The sequence below is a fragment of the Triturus cristatus genome, chromosome 7 (genome assembly GCF_964204655.1).
Source record: "Triturus cristatus chromosome 7, aTriCri1.1, whole genome shotgun sequence".
Lineage (NCBI taxonomy): Eukaryota > Metazoa > Chordata > Amphibia > Caudata > Salamandridae > Triturus > Triturus cristatus.
This window is the reverse complement of record NC_140590.1, coordinates 14,135,287-14,152,002: the sequence shown is the minus strand read 5'-3', so window position 1 is coordinate 14,152,002 and position 16,716 is coordinate 14,135,287.

The window sequence follows — 16,716 nt, the reverse complement described above, 5'->3', positions numbered from 1 at the left end:
TGTTTAGGGCTCTGAGGTCTCTGCTTATGGATCATGGACTGGTGGATGTCTGGGCCACCCATCATGTGCAGGATCCAGGATATACCTTTTTCTCTTGTCCCCATAAGAAGCTAGTCCGGTTGGATTATTTTTTTACATCTGCCGCATGGTCCTCTGAAGCTTTAATGCAAGTCTACCCTAGGGTCACATCGGACCATGCTCCGGTCGTTATTAGGGTTTCTGATATGGCGATACATAAGCCCCCTAAGTCTTTTACGTTTGATAGGAAGCTTCTCTTAGATCCAGCCTTTGTTAGCTACATGAAGAGTTGGATTAAAGATTATTTCCTAATAAACAGAAACTCTGCGTCTTGCAATATGGTCTGGGACTCGTTTATAGCCTGTTTTAGAGGTGAGGTGCTGAGCTATGGGCTTTTTTTTTACAAAAACAGGCGAAACTGACCATTTTGGAGCTATATAATCAACTTAAAAATGCAGAAGAAAGGCTGTCTGGTGGTTTGGGGGCCGGCCAGGATGTAACTGACTTGCTGGATAATCTGGCACATTGTAAAGCGAACATAAATCGAATATGGTCCCAAGAAATTGCATGTAAGCACCAGATGTATAAGAAGCAAATGTATGAGTATGGGGAAGACACTGGTGGGTGCCTTGCCCAGAGAATCCGTGCCAAAGAGGCTCATCAAAGAATACAAGTGATTAAAGATACGGGAGGTTCATTGGTTTATGACCCACAGGAGATTTTAAAAGTTTTTCATGCATTTTATACAAATTTATATGCAGAGCAGGTCTCTGGTAAACTTCCCCCTGATCTGGGACTCCCTCCTTTGCTGTGGGAGCATTTGGACCCTGCAGATTGTGAGATGTTAGAGAGACCATTTACCAGAGAGGAGCTGGAACATGCTGTGAGCAGTGTGGCGGGGGAAGGCTGCAGGGCTCGATAGGCTCCCCGCGGAGGCATATAAAATCTTCTTTCAAGAACTGAAAGAAGATATGTTTGTTACATTTCAGGCTGCCCTTCTTGGTAATGCCCTGAGATCTTGGCAGGAAGCTAATATAGTTATTTTTAGGAAAAAAGATAAACCTGCTGACCTCCCCGGTTCGTATCGTCCAATCTCCCTGGTGAACTGTGATGGCAAGCTATATGCAAAAATGTTAGCTAATAGATTATCATTGGTTGTGCCTCCCTTGGTCGAAGAGACAACCCGGCTTTATACCAGGGCGGTGGACGGTCAATCATGTTAACAGAGTCGTGGACATTCTCGGGGCGTGGCTTGGAGGCCGATGGCGATGGACGCGTGAGCCGAGAGCTCCGCACCCAGCCCGGCCGTTATCCTGTTAATTGACGCCCGGACCTGCCGCAAGTATCCCGGGGGCCGGACCTGGCCGCCCCCGACTCCCTCCACTGTGTTGCTGCCGGCCGGGGGCCGCTGCGGCTGGACTGTCGCCAAGGAACGGCGGCTGCTTGGGCTGCCGCCGGCCATCTTGGGAGGCCTGTACCCGCGGACGGAGCAGCGGAGCGGCGTATCAGAGGTGCCGACCGGAAGTGCAGGATCGCCGGCGGAGACCACCGGAAGTGCAGGGTCAACGTCGGAGGCCCGTAGGCGTCGCTGCGGTGATGGTGGCGCCTGAGGCGCGACAGCGGAGTGTGGACACCGGGACCGAGGATCGGTAGGGAGCCCTTGCGGCGGACCCTGTGGTCGTGGACGACCCCCCGGACCGCGGGACGAAGAGCGCGGCCCACTGCAGGGCGCTGGTTGGTGGAACGGCTGGGCCGGAGCGGCGGGAGCTGCGTGGTGGCGCACGGAGCAGAAACGACCAGTCTGGTGGCCGGCCCTCCTGGAGAGCTGTGGACCTGTGGCTAGGGCGGACTGGTGAGCCTGCCTGTGTGGGGCGCGGAGGGTGGACTGGCCTCCCCCTGCCCCCCGTGCTGAGTCGGTGGGGGACCCCTGGTGGCTGAAGGGGCCACTCGGGCCGGCGGTGAGCTCTGCCGGGCCGCGGAGCGGGTTTGAGGCGCTGCCGTCCGCAGGCCGCCGTGGAGTGGAGGCCCTCTCCGGCGTAGCGCGGGCGACAGGAGGTTGGGGTAGCGGGACCCCGGACGTACCGCCCCGAGCGGGGCGATGGGAAAGACACGCCCGAGGCAGGGGGCCGCTGCCCCGGCCGGGGACACGTCTGGCGAGCGCGATGGCGACGAGACGGGGGACCCGTCAGGGGGCCTACAGCAAAAACAGATGGACCGGATCCTACAAGCCATCTCGGACACGAGGATTGCGCTGCAGAGTGACATAGCGCAAGTCTCCACGGACCTGGGGTTGCTGCGGGGGGATCACCGGAAGCTGGCCGACCGAGTCAAGCAGACGGAGGTCACGCTGGAACAGCTGGCGCCAACCCAGAAAGCCTCGGAGGCTGCCGTGGAGGATCTGAAACGGAGAGTGCAGCTGCTGGAGAAGAGGGCTGAGGACGCGGAGGGCCGTAATCGCCGCAATAACATACGGGTGGTGGGGCTGCCCGAAAAAATCGAAGGGACTGACATGATGGCCTACTTAGAGACTTGGCTGCGAGAAGTGGTTGCGCCGGAGGGGCTAACGCCGTTCTACACGCTGGAGCGGGCGCACAGGGTCCCGGCCCGCCCCTTGGACCCGGGGAGGCCGCCGCGTCCGGTGATTGCGCGTCTACTGCACTTCAGAGACCGGGACATTATACTCCAGAAGGCCAGGAATCAGGGTCCCTACCGGGTGGAAAACGCGTCGGTCTCTATCTACCCAGACTACCCCCTCGAGGTCCAGAGACATCGGTCATCGTTCCTGGCGATCAAAAAGGCACTCAGGGACGAGGGTATTCAATACGCGCTGTTGTTTCCTGCGCGTCTGCGGATCATGCTGGGCGGCAAGACATTCTTTTTCACCGACCCGGCCGCCGCGTGGGACTGGTTGGAGCTGCACAGAACCGGGACAGGGGCACACTCCGCTGGCCGGGAATCACGGAGGGCTTCGCCGAAACCTCGCCGAAGCCGGCATGCCAAGACTCGGCCGACTGGAAGGGGCTCCCCCCTGGCATCACAGACGGAGCTGGAGCGGAAAGCGGCATTGCAGGCGGTCTCCGCCATCTCCGGCGCACTTGTAATCGTCCCTGCTGGGGGGCCGGACTCCCACAAGGGGTCTGACACTCAACGTAGTGATGAGGCGGAGGAAGAGGACGAGGTGACGGAGCTGCCACATGTCACACCTGGGACAGCGGACGACATGTTGGACACTTGAACTGTTCCTGAAGTGCCGCTGACAGTAAGGAGGCTAGCTGGGGGCTGGAGGTGCACACTGCTGCACTGCTGACTCTGCACTGGGGATGGGACTGCCATGGCTCTTTGGGGGACTGCCAGGCTCTCCTTGATTGCGGGGTTCGGGGGTGGGCTAGGGCGGGGGCACCGGGGGCGGGATAGGTCTGGGGAGGCGCGGTGGAGACTGGGCTGGGACTTCTGTTGGGAACACTTTCTGCACCCGTCCGGCCCCGGCCTCCCTCCCCTCACTCACACTAGTTGTGAGGCTCTGGTGGCTATCAGAGAAGTTGGTTAATTGTATTGTATTTGGATGGGTAACTACGGTTGGGAACCTGTTCTGGGGGCGGGAGGGACTGGGGGTTGTTGGGGAATTGCGAAAGGGTGGGGGGATGTCAGTGTGCCTGGGATGGGGAGTGGTTGGATACTACATATTGCACGATGTGATGGCTACCCCCCCTGAGTTGAAGTGTATAACCTGGAATGTGAGGGGGCTCACCTCCATGACGAAACGTTGCAAAGTCCATGCTTATTTAGTGCGCAGGGGAGTGCAGGTGGCTTTTCTACAGGAGACCCATTTGGACCGGGTGGAGGGGCGTGCACTCCACAGGCGCTGGCGGGGTCAGTTGTTTTACACCACCTATTCCAAATTTGCAAGGGGCACCCTTATTTGGGTTAGAGCGGGTCTTCCTTTTCAGCCCCTCGCCTCGCACGTGGACCCGGAGGGACCGTTTGTGTTAGTGCAGGGCCGGCTGGATGGGAGAGACGTGACGCTATGCAGCCTTTATGCCCCAAATATAGAGCAAGCGGCCTTCTTCACGCGTGTTTCGGGCGCCTTAGCGGAGTATTTAAAGGGGCCGACCATACTTGGGGGGGACTTTAACTCCATCACTGATGTCCACTTAGATCGTTCTCACCCGCCCCTGACTCAATCCGCAATACATCGGATGGCCAGGAGTAGGCGGGACTGGCAGGCTGCATGGGGGCTGGTGGACACATGGAGGGAGCACCACCCACTGGAGAGGGACTACTCTTTTTACTCTGCCCCGCATGAGCTGCATGTGCGTCTGGATGGCATATTATGCTCTCCGGGCATACAGGCTCTGACTCGCCATAGCGAATACTTGGCGAGAACCATATCGGACCACAACCCATGTCTGATTATAGTGCGCTGGAGTAGGCTGCGTCAGACGATACCCACCTGGCGCCTGAACCCGCGGATGCTGGAGGACTCGGTCTTCCATGCGGAGGTCCGGGACGGCATCACAAATTATTTTACAGAGAACTCGGGGACAGCGTCCAAGAGGGCGTGGGAATGGGACTCGTTCAAGGCGGTTATTAGAGGGATATGTATCTCTTCCACGGCCGGGGTCCGGAAAACGTTATTAGGGGATATAGAGAAGGCGGAGGCCGCGCTGCGCGGCACGGAGAGAGCACAGCACTTGGGGGAGCGATCCCAGGATGAGGTGGTTGTGGCGCGTGAACAGGTGGCAGTGCAGGTAGAGCGGCTCCGCTGTTTTGACTATAAGGCATACCTTGCCAGGGCGCATGCGGAGAGGGACAAAGTCGGGTCGCTTTTGGCCTGGTTGGCGAATCCAGATGCGCGCGGCTCTCCCATACTTTCGCTGACCACCGGGGAGGGGGTGACGGTGCACTCTCAGAGGGAGATTAATGATCAGTTCTTGGCGTATTATGCCGCCCTTTATACTAATACCCTACACGACGCCCCTGGGGAACTGGAGGACTTTCTGACGGCGGCCCACTTGCCAAAACTGGACCCCACTTTCAAGGAGGTGCTGGGGGGGGATATCTCGCTAGGCGAGATCCGTGTGGCGATCAAGCACATGGCGCGCAAGAAGACCCCGGGCACAGATGGGCTCCCAGTGGAGTTTTATGCGGCCTATACGGACCAACTTGCCCCACAGTTACAGTCGGTCTACCGGGAGGCCTGGAAGGAGGGTCAGTTGCCTGCCTCAACACGTGAGGCGCTGATTATACCGCTCCTGAAGAAGGGAGGGGACCCGAGTGCCAGGACAGCGTATCGCCCACTTTCCATGCTCACCGTGGACTATAAGATCCTGAGCAAAATCCTGGCCACGCGATTGTTGGCACATATGCCCTCCTTGATACACCCTGATCAGGCTGGGTTCATCCCCCGACGGAACACGTCGACGTGTATCCGGAGACTATTGCGGGTTATGGAAGTAGATTGTCTAGATTACCCGGCCGCTCTGACGCTGTCAGTAGACATGGAGAAAGCCTTCGATAGCGTGGAGTGGCCTTACCTGTTTAGGGTCTTGCAGGAGTTCGGCTTGGGGGATGGGTTCGTGCGCTGGACGAGGTTGCTTTACGCTAACTCGGTGGCCAGGGTGCGAACGGGGACTACGATATCGGCCTCCTACCCGGTGAGAAGGGGTACGAGGCAGGGTTGCTCGTTATCACCTTTGCTGTTCGCCCTGGCGGTTGAGCCCCTGGCGGCCCATGCCCGACTGGGACGCGCATATGCTGGGCTGTTATTGCGGGGGGAAACCCATTATATTTCCCTCTATGCGGACGATCTACTGCTCTTCCTGGCTAACGTGGAGGGGGCCTTACAGGGTGCCAAAGCGTTACTGAGGGACTTCGGTCACTTGTCGGGCTTGAGGGTCAACTGGGGCAAGACTTGTGTATACCCTGTTACACAGTGGGAGGAGACCCCCCCCGCCCTCGGGGCTATCCGCTGTGAAGCTCGCTGTCTGCCGTACCTGGGAGTGCATATCTACCGCACCCAGCAGGATCTGTTGGAGGGGAATGTTGGTAGGGCGATTAGAGGTCTAGCGGGCAGTTTTAGATTCTGGAGCACCCTGCCTCTTTCGGTAGCTGGGAGGGTAGCGCTACTAAAGATGGTGGCGCTCCCGCGATTGTTGTATTTTCTCTGTACGCTCCCTATTTGGGTGCCGGTGTCGTTCTTCCGCAGGCTCACAGCCATGATCACGGGTTTTATCTGGGGATCTGGCAGGCGGCGGGTGGCGTTGGCCACGCTACGACGGCCCAGAGCAGAGGGAGGGCTTGCTGTGCCCGACTTCGAGTGGTATTATTTGGCGGCCCAGCTGCAATGGCTAACGCAGGCGGTGGCAAGGGAGTTTAGAGGTCCCGAAGACCCGCAGGGCAGGGTGATCCCGCGGCATGTCTTTTCTTTTATTGTCTTCCAGCAGCGACTAGAGTTGTCGCAACTGACGCTTGAGGAGCGGACGCTCCGGTTGTGTTGGAACCGCAGCTTGCGGAGGGCCGGCACTGTTCACCCCTACGCCCCGGAGATCCCATTGGGCATGTGCACGGCCCTCCCCCATGGAGGGGACTGGTCGGGGCTGGCTCGGTGGGAAGACCTAGGGCTACAGATGGTGGGGGACCTGTACCTCAATGGAGCGCTCCAGCCATTCCAGGGACTGCAGGATACCTTCGGGATCCCGAGGGGAGACTACCTACTCCACGCAGCCCTGGTGGCAGCCCTACAAAAGCACTGGAACACGGGACTCTCTGAACCGCAGACGGCTGCCGGCTGTCAGTATGTGGTCATGGCGGCGGGCACGGTTAAGGCCGTTACATGCCTCTATCAGAGACTGGCGATGGAACACCTAGCCCCTTTGAGTGCGCTGAAGGATAAATGGGAATTGGACATTGGGAAGCCCATTCCGGACTTGACGTGGCCCAGGTTACAGAGACGGGCCTGGAAGAGCACCCGCAATGCCAGGTTTCAATTGGTGCAGTACTTTATCTTGCATAGGGCTTATTTGACGCCAGCTAAATTATTTCAATACTTTGGGGGTCCCGCTCCGCAGTGCCCTCGCTGTGGGGAGGAGGGGGCCGACTTTAAGCACATGTTTTGGTCCTGTGGCGTCCTCTGCGGTTATTGGGGGGAGGTCATGGATTGCTTGACCCACGTAACGGGGCGGGAATTGGGGGTGGAAATGGGAGTTTGCCTGCTGCTGTGGTTCCCCCACACTCCGCGCACGAAAGTCACGAGCAAGTTTTGCGACCTAGGGCTGGTGATGGCTAAAAGAGAAATTACCCTGCACTGGAAATCGAGAGCTGGCCCCAGCTTTGAGAGGTGGAGAACTACCTTCACGAAATGGGCGGGTAGCGAGGGTACACTCAGGCTGCAGCTAGCGCTGCGGGGAAATGATGAAAAAGCGTTGGCCATGGCACATGCATGGGAAGTATTAGTGGAGGACCTCCGAGGGTGGGGCGCAGAAGCAGAGGAGGGCATTGACGCACAGGAGCAGCATGCAGCAGAGTAGCGGTGGAAAGGCTACTGACGGGTCACACGTGGGGGCGGGAGGGCTCCTCTTCTCCTTGCTGCTTGGCGCCTGATCATGGGGGTTGGGGGGTGGCTCGCGGCCGCTCCCACGGCCACTCACGAGATGGACTTCTCACGGTACCTACGACTATGGCACACTGACTTGCGGGTGGGGGGAGGGAATATTTGTGTTTGGGGAGTGTTGGGGGGCAAAGCATTGATAGTTGGAAGTGGTCTGCACTGTACTATGTACTGGAGTATATTACTAGGAGAAGACCAATGATATGCTGGTCATTGCAGATGGCTATTGTGCTTGAATTATGCAATAAAAATTGTTTTTGCAAAAAAAGAAAAAAAAAAAAACAGAGTCGTGGACCTTCTCGACATCGCACAGGTCGAGTCTAGGATGTTGGGACTCGTTCTGCTCGATGCCGATAAGGCGTTCGACCGGGTGGCCTGGGGATTTCTCTGGGGGGTTTTGGACCATATGGGATTTGGCCCAGGGTTCATCCAGGCCTTGCAGGTTCTCTACCGCTCTCCCACTGCTAAGATATGTGCAATGGGACATAGTTCCAAGGATGTTTTGATATCTAGGGGTACGCGACAGGGGTGTCCGTGCTCCCCGCTCCTGTTTGCGTTGTATATTAATCCCTTTTTAAACATGCTGGAACTAAGTAACCATATTCCACCGTTTATGGTGAATAATGAGCATTTTTCTGTGTTAGCGTATGCGGACGATATTGCTGTCATAACAACTGACCCAGATATAGCTATACCAGAGATCGAATATTTAGCTGGTAGATTTGGGGCTATGTCTGGATACAAGTTAAATATTACTAAAACGCAATTCGTCTGTACAGATCGCTCACGGGTAAAAGACCAGAGAGTAGTGGAAGAAGTTATGTATCTGCGTATTAAAATTAGACCCTGATTAAAAGATTTATTACAGGTAAATTGGGACTCCATAGTGGATAAGACTAAAGCAGCTCTGACAAATTGGGAAAGTTTGCATTTTTCATTAGTGGGAAGATCTAATTTATTGAAAATGGTTCTCCTCCCGAGAGTTATGTATTTTTTTAGGGCAGGACCCCTTGGGATTCCCAAATCCCAGATTCAACATCTTCAATCACTATGTGCCAGATATCTTTGGGCCCCAGGGAGACCTCGGAGAGCTGCTCGATTTATGACTCTACTAGTGGATCGGGGTGGGTGGGCAGTGCCAGACTTCTTTTTTTATCATATATCTTGTCTATTGGCTAATATGCGTATATTATTGACTGGGGAAGACGTGAGCAACCCCGCAGAGTCACCCTCTATATATCAGATGGTATTGGGTCCTGTGACATATAACTGTCTATTTTCCAGACCGGACGGCAGCTACTATAAGATGACTCGATTCAAAATTTTGGGGGCTGCCTTTGGGGTTTGGGACATTGTTAGGAAAGCATTTCAGATTCCTAGACTCTCCTTATACACACCACTAACAGCAGATCAATTATTACCCCCCATTTTCTGTGATCACATACTTAGCGATTGGAGACTAAAAGGCATTATACGCTTGGGTGATTTTTATGATACTGATGGGGTTTGTGTATCCTTCTCTAATTTGAGGGATAAATATAATGTTTCATCTACACAATTCTTTATGTTTTTGCAGATTCGTAATTTTTTAATGAAACATGTTTCGTCTGTAAATTCCTATGAAATAGTTGAGGCTATCAGGCGTAAGGCAAGGATAGGAGTGTTGTATCAAATATTGTTAACATCTAGAGGGGATGACATGGGGAAAATCAATCTTAGATGGAGGGATATCTTGGCAGACAGTGTGATTTCGGTTGAAAACTCCATTAAAGTTGCCAGAAAAGTATGTCTTACAGCTTCATTGATGGCACAGCATTACAAAACGGTTTTTAACTTGTATCGTACTCCTGCCGTTGTGATGAAATGGGGTGGGGCGGTGAATTTTGTAAGTAATGGGAAATGCTTTCGTTGCAGGGGTGACAATGCCGATATTGTGCATATATTTTTCTTGCGTCTCAAGCTTGGACAATTTTTGGGTCATATTGAAAAATGTATATCTTTGGTTATTGGAAAACCGATTCGATTTTCTGCAAGTATGATATTATTAGGGATTGGGGAGGATCTTAAGGAGGGTCAACCTTTGTTTAAACACCGCTTTTTATTTTTTATAGTGGCAGCAGTGGCTCGACTCTGTATAGCCACTTATTGGTTACAGCCTGAGGCCCCCCCTTTTGAAATATGGCGGGCAAAGTTTTATAACATCTTTAATTTAGAAGTCAGTTTACACGCACTTAAAAACCCCAGCAGACGAAAGTTTGGTTTTGTGATATGGGAACCCATGATTGAGTATTGTAGGGGGTAGCTATTGGTATTAGTGGCGGTGATATTAATGTATTACTGGATAACTGATCAACCCCGTTGTCATGTATCATTTGTCTATGGTGTTTATAATTGTACCTGAATGTAAAAATTTTACTTTTCTTGAAACTGTGGATACATCAATAAAGTTAAAAAAAAAAAAAAAAAAAATGTACAAGAGGTATATACAGCCGTATAAAGGTTGGGATAGTGTAGCTGTCTGTGGCAAGACTTCAATACCGTGTCTCAGCTAAATTATCATAGCGAGGTCACAGCAAGGGCTCACTTCAAACTCTGCCGCCTGGCATCCAGAGTCGGCTGCTCCTCCTTGAGGGGGTGGAGGGTAGGCTAGGTTCACAAGAGACCTCACAAGCAGAACTACCCAGGGCTTTAAGTGGGCCGGGTCCTGCCGGTGTTCAGCACCGGCAGTTCTAACAAGCAGGTGCTGAGATGGGTCCCTATCGGTCTCACCAATTTTGCCGTCACCGTTAGTGTGGAGAAAACATCTTGGGCCCGATTCACAGAACTAACTTAAGACAAAATCCTAAACTTACTACTTTGTGGTATTCACAGAATGCACTTACTGCTTTTGGTATTCACAGAATGTACTTACTACTTTTGGTATTCACAGAATAGATTTACGACTACTAACTTTACGTCCGCACTCGGACCAGAAATTCCGGCCCGGAGGCGGAGCTTCCGGCCCGGAGGCGGAGCTTCCGGCCCAGAGGTGGAGATTTTGGCCATGGCTAAATCTCCGCCACTGGCCGAAATCCCCACCTCCGGGCCAGAAGCTCTGCCTCCGGCCCGGAAGCCCCGCCTCCGGGCCGGAAGCTCCGCCTCCGGGCCGGAAGCTCCGCCACCGGGCCGGAAGCTCCGCCTCCGGGCCGGAATTTCCGGACCGAGTGCGGACGTAAAGTTAGTAGTCGTAAATCCATTCTGTGAATACCAAAAGTAGTAAGTGCATTCTGTGAATACCAAAAGTAGTAAGTTTAGGATTTTGTCTTAAGTCAATTCTGTGAATCGGGCCCCTTAACTCTGCAGCGGTACCACCCTTCCTTGCTTTTGATGTAACTTTAAAGAGACTCGTCATTGCTCTTTCACTGTCTCATCATTTCCGAATTGACGCGTTTTCAATATTCTATACATCAAAGCCATTCTTTATTCTATGCAGCTAACAACCAGCGGTGGCCGGCAGTGATCGAGAGGGCGGTCTGGAGGCGGAGGCAGGACGGGAGGGGAGGAGGATATGGGAGGGGGGACGTGGGAATAAAAAAAGAAAATGAAAACTTACCTCCTCACCGCTTCCTAGCCTCCATAGTCCTCCTTCTTCAGCCTTACCGGAAGCACACCCAGCCGACCAGTCAGCCAATCACAACGGTGCCTCCGCAGCATTCCAGTCAGCCAATCACAACGGTGCCTCGGCAGCATTCCAGTCAGCCAATCACAAAGGTGCATCGGCAGCATTCCAGTCAGCCAATCACAAAGGTGCATCGGCAGCATTCTGATTGGTCTGAGCGCCGTGTTTCGGCGCTCAGACGCTGACTGGGGACCTGGGCATGTTCTTTATGTGGGATGTACTGCAGCCTGCATGGAGAACATGCAAAGTGCACAGGACCTTTTGGGCAGCCCGAGACGGCCGGCCAAGCAGTCACTGCCAACTTAGCAGGGCGCTGCCACTCCTCCACGCCCCTGCCCCGCCCCTTACACAAAGTGGGCGGAAGTAAGAGGGAAAAAATGATACCGCAAGTTATTATTATTTTATTTTCCAGTGAGGCGACGCTCCTCCGCCAGGAGCCTTCTCTCATAACAAGCATTGGCAAAGCCACTAGGCCTGGCTTGTTGTGGGTGTAATGGTGCTTGTATTATATATCTGGATTCAATGAAAGAAGCAGCAAAATGCCAGTCAGACGGCACACCATGCTCAACACAGATGTTTATCTTACGTGTTATAAGCCACACCCTAATGAGGTCGCTCACGCCCCTTTGAGAGACCCCTCAGCATTTATATCCCACCTAAAGCCATGGAACTACCCTACTACTGGGGGGTGGGGGTACATCCAAGTCGTCTGCCTCCAGTCAATCGTTTTAGGCCACTCTCAGTGCCTGGAGGGTCCCACCCCTTGATGTGTGAACAGAGCTCTCTGCTTGTTCAAGAAAGTACTGACGTCACCAGCGCGTTTCCTTACCCGGAACCTCCCGGCGTCCCTGCAGGATGTGTGAAGGGCTCTGATACCTGACGGCAGGCACAGGTGTGCTAGAGATGGAGGCTGAACAGTCACATGATAAAATCAAGGCTCAGGGCGTGGCGATCCACTGACCTCTCAGGGCTCACACATCACTCACATCACTGACATCTCAGGGATCGCACCTCACTGACATCTCAGGGCTCACTCGCCACTGACCTCTCGGGGATCACACGTCACTCACATCACTGACATCTCAGGGATCGCACCTCACTGACATCTCAGCGCTCACTCGCCACTGACCTCTCGGGGATCACACGTCACTCACCTCTCAGGGCTCACACGCCACAGACCTCTCAGGGCTCACACGCCACAGACCTCTCGGGTCTCACACATCACTCACATCACTCACATCTCAGGGATCGCACCTCAATGACATCTCAGGGCTCACACGCCACTGACCTCTCAGGGCTCACACGTCACAGACCTCTAAGGGCTCACACGTCACAGACTTCTCAGGGCTCACACATCACAGACCTCTCAGGACTCACACGTCACAGACCTCTAAGGGTTCACACACCACAGACCTCTCAGGGCTCACACATCACAGACCTCTAAGGGCTCACTCGCCACTGACCTCTCGGGGATCACACGTCACTCACCTCTCAGGGCTCACACGCCACAGACCTCTCAGGGCTCACACGCCACAGACCTCTCGGGTCTCACACATCACTCACATCTCAGGGATCGCATCTCACTGACATCTCAGGGCTCACACGCCACTGACCTCTCAGGGCTCACACGCCACTGACCTATCAGGGCTCACACGCCAGAGACCTCTCAGGGCTGACTCGCCACTGACCTCTCGGGTCTCACACATCACTCACCTCTCAGGGCTCTCTCTCCACTGACCTCTCAGGTCTCACACATCACTCACATCACTCACATCTCAGGGATCGCACCTCACTGACATCTCAGGGCTCACACGCCACTGACCTCTCAGGGCTCACACGTCACAGACCTCTAAGGGCTCACACGTCACAGACCTCTCAGGGCTCACACATCACAGACCGTTCAGGACTCACACGTCACAGACCTCTAAGGGTTCACACGTCACAGACCTCTCAGGGCTCACACATCACAGACTTCTAAGGGCTCACTTGCCACTGACCTCTCAGGGATCACATGTCCCTCAACTCTCAGGGCTCACATGCCACAGACCTCTCAGGGCTCACATGCCACAGACCTCTCAGGTCTCACACATCACTCACATCACTCACATCTCAGGGATCGCACCTCACTGACATATCAGGGCTCACACGCCACTGACCTCTCAGGGCTCACACGTCACTGACCTCTCAGGGCCCACACGGCACAGACCTCTCAGGGATCACACTTCACTCACCTCTCAGGGCTCACACACCACAGACCTCTCAGGGATCACACGTCACTCACCTCTCAGGGCTCACACGCTGTAGGAGAGTAGGATCTGCACTTATGTTGCCCCCACTTTTTTTCTGATGTATATACTGGTTTCTGACTATAGTCTGGCTGGGTCCCTGCTAATCAGGGCCCCAGTCTCACTGATCTCTCTAAACAACTTTGTGTGCATATTAGATGCACTAGTGATTGGATACTGTGGTGCCTTGTGAGCCCCTAGTATATGGTACCTTAGGTACCTAGGGCATTGGTACTTCACAGGCCTACCAGGGGCTGCAGCATGTATTATGCCACCCCTGGGAAAAAATCACAATCTGACAAAACAGGCCTGCTACTGCAGCCTGTGTGAGGTAGTGTTAGCACTCCTCACTGAGGTATAGGTTCCTATATCTCACCATACACACACATATAAACCTATCAGTCACCCCTATGGTAGGCCCTATCAATCCCAAGGGCAGGGTGCGTGGTTTACTATGTGAGGGGGTGCTTCTGCCTGAGCAGGACCCCTCTGCAGCTGGCAGAGTCTATTCTCTGCTGCTGTTTGTGGATGCGGTAAACCATATACTCTTAAGTGCATTATAACCTCGCGGTAAATGCTAACTTTGGAATGACTGCATCAAAACATGTCGTGTTTGGTGTCAAACAACTTGGAATCCTACCCCCACACCAATAACTGGTGTGGGAGTAGGATCCCACCCTTCTAGAGGGGACGACATGTACCCACTGTACTACACGGTAGAAATCATCTAGAGCCCTGGCATCACAAAGTGGATGCCACCAGCACAGACACCGGGTTGCCCTCCTGCTGCTGACCGAAACTCGCAGTGGAGGGAGCCCTACAAAGGGTTTCCTGTCACAGGGAGGTGTCACCACCTCCCAGACAGGATTTAGTGTATTGGAGCTGGGTGGGTGCACTCTTAGAGTGCTTTGAAGTCCTGCACTGGGGGAGCAGTAGGCTCCTCTGTGCATATGCCAGCTCAAACCGGTTCAGGGGCTACTTGCCCCTGCTCTGGCGCGAAACTGAACAAAGGGAAGTGGGTGTAACCACCCACTACCCTGACCCTCCTAGAGGAGTGGTCATAGAGCTAGTCCCTCCCACACACCACAGACCTCTCAGGGCTCACACGCCTCTGACCTCTCATGGTTTACACGTTACTGACCTCTCAGGGCGCACTCACCACTGACCTCTTGGGTCTCACACATCACTCACTTCACTCGCATCTCAGGGATCGCACCTCACTGACATCTCAGGGCTCGCACACCACTGACCTCTCAGGGCTCACACGCCACAGACCTCTCAGGGCTCACACGTCATTCACCTCTCAGGGCTCACACACCACAGACCTCTCAGGGCTCACATGCCCCTGACCTCTCAGGGTTTACACATTACTGACCTCTCAGGGCTCACACTTCACTGACCTCTTAGGGCTCACACGCCACTGACCTCTCAGGGCTCACACATCACTCAAATCACTCACATCTCAGGGATCACACCTCACTGACATCTCAGGGCTCAAATGTCACTGGCCTCTCAGGGTTCACACATCACTCACATCACTCACATCTCAGGGATCACACCTCACTGACATCCCAGGGCTCAAATGTCACTGGCCTCTCGGGGATCACACATCACTCACATCACACACATCTCAGGGATCACACCTCACTGACATCTCAGGGCTTACACATCACTGACCTCTCGGGGCTCACACATCACTGACTTCTCAGGGCTCACATGTCACAGACCTCTCAGGGATCACACATCACTCACCTCTCAGGGCTCACATGCCACAGACCTCTCATGGCTCACACGTCATTCACCTCCCAGGGCTCACACGCCACAGACCTCTCAGGCCTCACATGCCCCTGACCTCTCAGGGTTTACACGTTACTGACCTCTCAGGGCTCACACTTCACTGACCTCTTAGGGCTCACATGCCACTGACCTCTCAGGGCTCACACTTCACTCACATCTCAGGGATCACACCTCGCTGACATCTCAGGGCTCACATGTCACTGACATCTCAGGGCTCACACATCACTCACATCACTCACATCTCAGGGCTCACACGTCACTGACCTCTTGGGGCTCACACATCACTGACCTCTCAGGGCTCACACATCACAGACCTCTCAGGGATCACACGCCACTCACCTCTCAGGGCTCACACCTCACAGACCTCTGAGTGCTGAAATGTCACAGACCTCTGTGGGTTCACACGTGACAAAGCTCTCAGGGCTGACACAGACCTCTCGGGGCTCACACATCACAGACCTCTCAGGCCTCACATGCCTCTGACCTCTCATGGTTTACACGTTACTGACCTCTAAAGGCTCACATGTCACTGACTTCTCAGGGCTCACACGTCACAGACCTCTAAGGGCTCACACGTCACAGACCTCTCAGGGCTGACCCCTCACAGACCTCTCATGGCTCACATGCCTCTGACCTCTCATGGTTTACATTTTATTGACCTCTATGGGCGCACACGTCACAGACCTCTCAGGGCTCATACGTCACATACCTCTCAGGGCTCACACCTCACAAACCTCTGAGGGCTGACATGTTACATATCTCTCAGGGTTCACACGTGACAAAGCTCTCAGGGCTCACACGTGACAGACCTCTCAGGGCTCACACGTCACAGACCTCTAAGGGCTCACACGTCACAGACCTATCAGGGATCACACCTGACAGACCTCTAAGGGCTCACACGTGACAAAGCTCTCAAGGCTGACATGTTACAGACCTCTCGGGGCTCACACATCACAGACCTCTCAGGGCTCACACCTCACAGACCTCTAAGGGCTGACATGTCACAGACCTCTCAGGGTTCACACGTGACAAAGCTCTCAAGGCTGACAGTTCACAGACCTCTTGGGGCTCGCACATCACAGACCTCTCAGGGCTCACATGCCTCTGACCTCTCATGGTTTACACGTTACTGACCTCTAAGGGCGCACACGTCAAAGACCTCTAAGGGCTCATGCGTCACATGCGGCTTCTTCTTTTTGTTGAATTCTGGGAAGGAGGCGGACTGCCCTGGGCTTCTCAGGTACCAGGCAGCTTTTGTGGTGGCAAGGCAGGTATTTTTCTTTGATGTTCCTTTCTAAGGTTTTTGCTCTTGGTGACCTCGGACACGAGGCTTCTCCTTTTAGTGCTGCCGT